Here is a 5,922-nt window from a genome sequence, read left to right on the forward strand (position 1 = left end):
GCTATTGTTGCTGGCTGCAGTGGATCTGTTTTACAGCTTTTCTTATTATCAATAAAAAAATCCATAAAAATTACTTAGCACCACAGAATGATACTGGGTTCTGTATTCTCTAAAAAGGGCGGTACTGAGAGGAGGGTTGGGGGTGGAACAAAAGGACGGTACTTGGAGGTGGGTAGCGGGTGAAAGCAAGGGGTGACTTGGACAAAAGGAGTACCTTCACCTATTCTCTTAGAAAAATAGCCCTGCTCCAAGGTATTTTTAGGAGGCATGGTGAGTATTTTGAAGACTTAATTTTTGTCACAAGTTTTTGGAAAATGCAGAAAGAAAATTAAATTAAATTTTTTTACACCAAGTTGTCAATTTAACAAGATATTTCTCACACACAACATGGACATACATGCAGATTTACACCACAAAACACATTGTTCTACTCCTGAGTATGGCAATACAACATGTATGAGACTTTTTTCTGACTAGTGTGGTGGTGATTAACCGCTTCCATACAGAGCAGTTAGACCCCCTTCCTGCCCAGACCAATTTTCAGCTTTCAGCACTCTCACACTTTGAATGACAATTGCTCAGTCATGCTACACTGTAACCAAACAAAATTTTTATCATTTTTTTCACACAAATAGAGCTTTCTTTTGGTGGTATTTGATCACAACTGGGGTTTTTTTTTTTCGTGATATAAGCAAAAAAAGAGCAAAAATTTTGCAAAAAAAAACCACTTTTTTTTAGTTTCTATTATAAAATTTTGCAAAAAATTAATTTTTCTTCATACATTTGGGCCAAAATTTATACTGCTACATATCGCTGGTAAAATTAACCCAAATTAGTGTATATTATTTAGTCTGTGTGAAAGTTATTGAGTCTAGAAGCTATGGTACCAATTACTGAAAATTTATCACACCAGATGTACTGATGGCCTATCTCCTTTCTTGAGGCCCTGAAATGTCAGGACAGTACAAATACCCCCCAAATGACCCCTTTTTGTAAAGTAGACAGTCCAAGGTATTTAGTAAGAGGCATGGTGAGTTTTTTGAAGTTATAATTTTTTCCCACAATTCTTGGGAAAATGAAGAAAACATTTTTTTTTCTTTTTTTTTCCCAAAACGTTGTCAATTTATAAGCTATTTCTAACACATAGCATGTACACAGCAAAAATGACACCCCAAAATTCATTCTGCTACTCCTTCTGAGTATGATGATACCACATGTGTGAGACTTTTACAAAGCCTGGCCACAAAAAGAGACTCCACGTCCAAGTAGCACCATAAGGCGTTTTAGGAGCATAAATACACATAAAACTTTCTTACTACCTATCACACTTTTCAAGGCCCTAGAGCACCAATACAATGGAAAAGTCCACAAAATGACCCCATTTTGGAAAGCAAACACTCCAAAGTATATTCTATGAGGCATTATGGGTCCTTTGAACATGTCATTTTTTTCCACAAGTTTTTGGAAAATGTGGGAAAAAAATAAAAACTTTTTTTTTTACACAAAGTTGTAAATTTATAGAATATTCCTAACACATAGCATGTACATAGCAAAAATGACACCCCAAAATACATTCTGCCACTCCGCCCGAGTATGGCAATACCACATGTGTGAGACTTTTTCACAGCCTAGCCATATAGAGGGGCCTAAACATCCAAGGAGCATCATCATGCATCCTAGCCACTTGCCTAGGCCTATTTTTGACATTTGGTGTTTACAAGCTAAAATCAGTTGTTTTTGCTAGAAAACTACTTAGAACCCCAAAACATTATATATATATATTTTTTTTTTAGCAGAGACCCTAGAGAATAAAATGGAGATTATTGCAATATTTTTTATCACACCGTATTTGCGCAGCGGTCTTCCAAACGCAATTTTTTGGGAAAAAAATCACTTTTTTTAATTAAAAAATAAGAAAACAGTAAAGTTAGCCAAATTGTTTTCCATAATGTGAAAGATAATGTTACGCCGAGTAAATAGATACCCAACACGTCATGCTTCAAAATTGCGCACGCTCACAGAATGGTGACAAACTTTGGTACTTAAAAATCCCCATAGGCGACATTTTAAAAATTTCTACAGGTTGCTATCTTAGAGTTACAGAGGAGGTCTAGGGCTCAAATTATTGCTCTTGCTCTAACGATCGCGATGATACCTCACATGTGTAGTTTGAACACTGTTTACATATGTGGGCGGGGTTTCCGTATGCGTTCGTTTCTGCGCGCGAGCTCGTGGGGACAGGGCGCTTTAATTTTTTTTTTTTTTTTTTACTATTTATTTTATTTATTATTTTTTATTTTTACACTGTTTTTTAAAAAAAAAAAATTGATCATTTTTATTTCTATTACAAGAAATGTAAACATTACTTGTAATAGAAAAAGGCACGACAGGACCTCTTTTTTGTGAGATCTGGGGTCAAAAAGTCCTCAGATCTCACAAGTACACTAAAAGATAGAAAAAATAAAAAAAAAAAAATAAAAAAAAATTAAATAAAATGAAAAAAAAAGGGACCTTTAAACTGGTTGCTAGGCAATGACGTTTGCCGTAGCTCCGGTCCTCCAAGACCATAGAGTCAAGTGAGGGCAAGCTTGCCCTCACTCGACATCCTGTCTGTGAGGATCTGGGACCGGATCATTGTCCCCGCTGCCGGCGGGTCCGGTAAACGGGGAAAAGGACCAGAATGCAGCGGGAGGGGGGGGGGCACCTCTTCCGCCACCCCGGAAGGGTGATCCCGCGGCGAATCCGCCGCTGGGACCACCCTTATCGGAAAGCCAACCGTCCACCGTTTAAAAAAATACCAGGGTTATGGCAGCTATCTGCTGCCATAACACCGGTATTTAGGTTTAAACGGAGGACGTATATAAACCTTTTTGGACTTGGACATGATGGCTGTATGAAGGGTGACAGGTGCTCGGGTACTTTGCTGGGCAGGTGACAGGTACTCTGGTACTGATGAGCAAGTGGCAGGTACTCGAGTACTCCGATAGGCAGGTGACAGGTACTCGGGTACTCTTATGGGCAGGTGACAGGCAGGTGATAGGTACTGATGAGTAGTACTGATACTGATAGGTGATACTGATACTGTACTGATGATGGGTACGGATGATCAGTACTGATACTAATAGGTGATAGGTACTGATGGGTACTGATGAGTACTGATGAGTAGTGATGGGTAATGATGAGCAGGTGGCAAGTACTCGGGTACTTCAGGTGTCAGGTACTCTGATGAGCAGGTGGAAGGTACTCGGGTACTCTGTTGGGTAGGTGACAGGTACTTGGGTACTCTGATGGGTAGGTGACAGGTACTCGGGTACTCCGATGATGGGTACTCAAAGTACCAGAGTACCTGTCGTCAGAGTACCCGAGTACCTGTCATCAGAGTACCCGAGTACCTGTCATCAGAGTACCCGAGTACCCGTCATCAGCGTACCCGAGTACCTGTCATCAGAGTATCCGAGTACCCGTCATCAGAGTATCCGAGTACCCGTCATCAGAGTATCCGAGTACCCGTCATCAGCGTACCCGAGTACCTGTCATCAGAGTACCCGAGTACCCGTCATCAGCGTACCCGAGTACCTGTCACCAGCCCATCAGAGTACCTGTCATCAGAGTACCCGAGTACCTGTCACCAGCCCATCAGAGTACCTGTCATCAGAGTACCCGAGTACCTGTCATCAGAGTACCTGATGGGCTGGTGACAGGTACTCGGGTACTTTGATGGGCTAGTGACAGGTGCTCTTTATTGGGGGGGGGCAATCAGTGTGTTTAGGGTGCACTGTACTTGGTAACTAGCTGTTACCACACTCTCCTCCTCACACAGGATCAGTGTGTGAGGAGGAGAACACGGTGACAGCTAGTTACCGTGTTCTCTGATGACATTTGTGACCGGCTCTGATTGGACACAGCCGGTCACGTGGTAAAGAGCCAATTTCATTGGCTCTTTACCTAGATCGGGGATCGACTCTGTCCGAGGGACGAGCCTCGTCCCCGATCGCCGGGCTGCGCGCCCCCGGGGGCGCGCATTAAGGAAGGAATGAGCGGCTCGCGCTGGAGCCGCTCATGTGAACGGCTGTGATTGATTTCATTGGCTGTTTACCTTGATCGGGGTTGGGCTCAGTCCGAGGGACGAGCCTCACCCCCGATCGCCGCGCTGCGCGCCCCCGGGGGCGCGCAGTAGCGGGGAGATCCGGGCGCCGTCATATGACGTCCGCCCGGATCGAGAAAGGATTTGTGCCGACGTCATTTGACATGACGCGGTACGGAAGGGGTTAAGGAGAATATGACTGATGTGGCGGTGATTAGGGACAAAATGACTTGCGTGGCAGTGATCAGGGTAATTTGGACTGAAGTGGCAGTGATCAGGGACACTGTACGTGGTGTGGCAGTGATCAGGGACAATATGACTGGTGCAGTGGTGATTAGGGATGCTGTGAGTGATGTAGAGGTAATTAGGGACTGCCACAGCAGTACAATGTCACCATGGTTACACTGCACTTGCTCTAGTGACAGTATTTAAAAAAAATTGCATGGTAACACAAATTGCTAATCAGCCAATCACATGGCAGAACCTCAATGCATTTAGGCATCTATACGTGGTGAAGATGACTTGCTGAAGTTCAAACCAAGCATCAGAATAGGGAAGAAGGGGGTTTTAAGTGACTTTGAATGTGGTATGGTTAATGGCGCCAGACAGGCTGTTCTGAGTATTTCAAAAACTGCTGATCTACTGGGGTTTTCATGCACAACCATCTCTAGGGTTTACAGAGAATGGTCCAAAACAGAGAATATCTAGTGAGTGGCAGTTATGTGGACAAAAATGCCTTGTTGATGTCAGAGGTCAGAGGAGAATCGGCAGACTGGTTTGAGATGATAGAAAGGTGGTGTAATGGTGTGAGGGATATTTTTTGGCACACTTTGAGACCCTTAGTACCAATTGAGCATTGTTTAAACACCACAGCCTACCTGGGTATTGTTGCTGACCATGTCCATCCCTTTAAGACTACAGTGTAACCATCTTCTAATGTCTCCTTCCTCCAGGATAACGCACCATGTCACAAAGCTCAAATCCTCTCAAACTGGTTTCTTGAACATGATAATGAGATTACTGTACTTCAATGGTCTCCACAGCCACCAGATCTCAATCCAATAGAGCACCTTTGGGATGTGGTGGAACTTGAGATTCACATCATGGATGTGCAGTAGACAAATCTGCAGCAACTGCGTGATGCTATCATGTCAATATGGACCAAAATCCCTGAGGAATATTTCCAAAATCTCATTGAATCTATGCCATGAATAATGAAAGCAAGAGGGGGGTCCAACCCAGTACTAGCAAGGTATACCTAAAAAAAGTGGCCGGTGAGTGATCTAAACAAGTAAAATTCCAGTAAGTATGTAAAACACAAAAATAACATCCTTTACCTTATCTGACTGAGCTGATTTCTCCATCATATGTATTTCATCTCCCTCCCAGACACTGCAGATCACAGTGGGAGGGGTTTATCAACTGAGGCAGTGCTGTCAATCAAAAAAGCAGTGGCTATGCATTGCCAGGTACTGCAGTACATATTTTTACTTTATAGGAAATCTATAGTCACAGCATACACTATATTACCAAAAGCATTGGGACGCCTGCCTTTACACGCACGTGAACTTTAATGGCTTCCCAGTCTTAGTCCGTAGGATTCAATATTGAGTTGGACCACCCTTTGCAGCTATAACAGCTTCAACTTTTCTAAGAAGGCTGTCCACAAGGTTTAGCAGTGTGTCTATGGGAATGTTTGATCATTCTTCCAGAAGTGCATTAGTGGGGTTAGGCACTGATGTTTGAGAGAAGGCCTCACTCACAGTCTCCACTCTAATTCATCCCAAAGGTCAGGAATCTGTGCAGGCCAGTCAAGTTCCTCCACCCCAAACTCATTC

This window comes from Pelophylax lessonae, assembly GCF_965119305.1.
Source record: "Pelophylax lessonae genome assembly, chromosome: 1".
Lineage (NCBI taxonomy): Eukaryota > Metazoa > Chordata > Amphibia > Anura > Ranidae > Pelophylax > Pelophylax lessonae.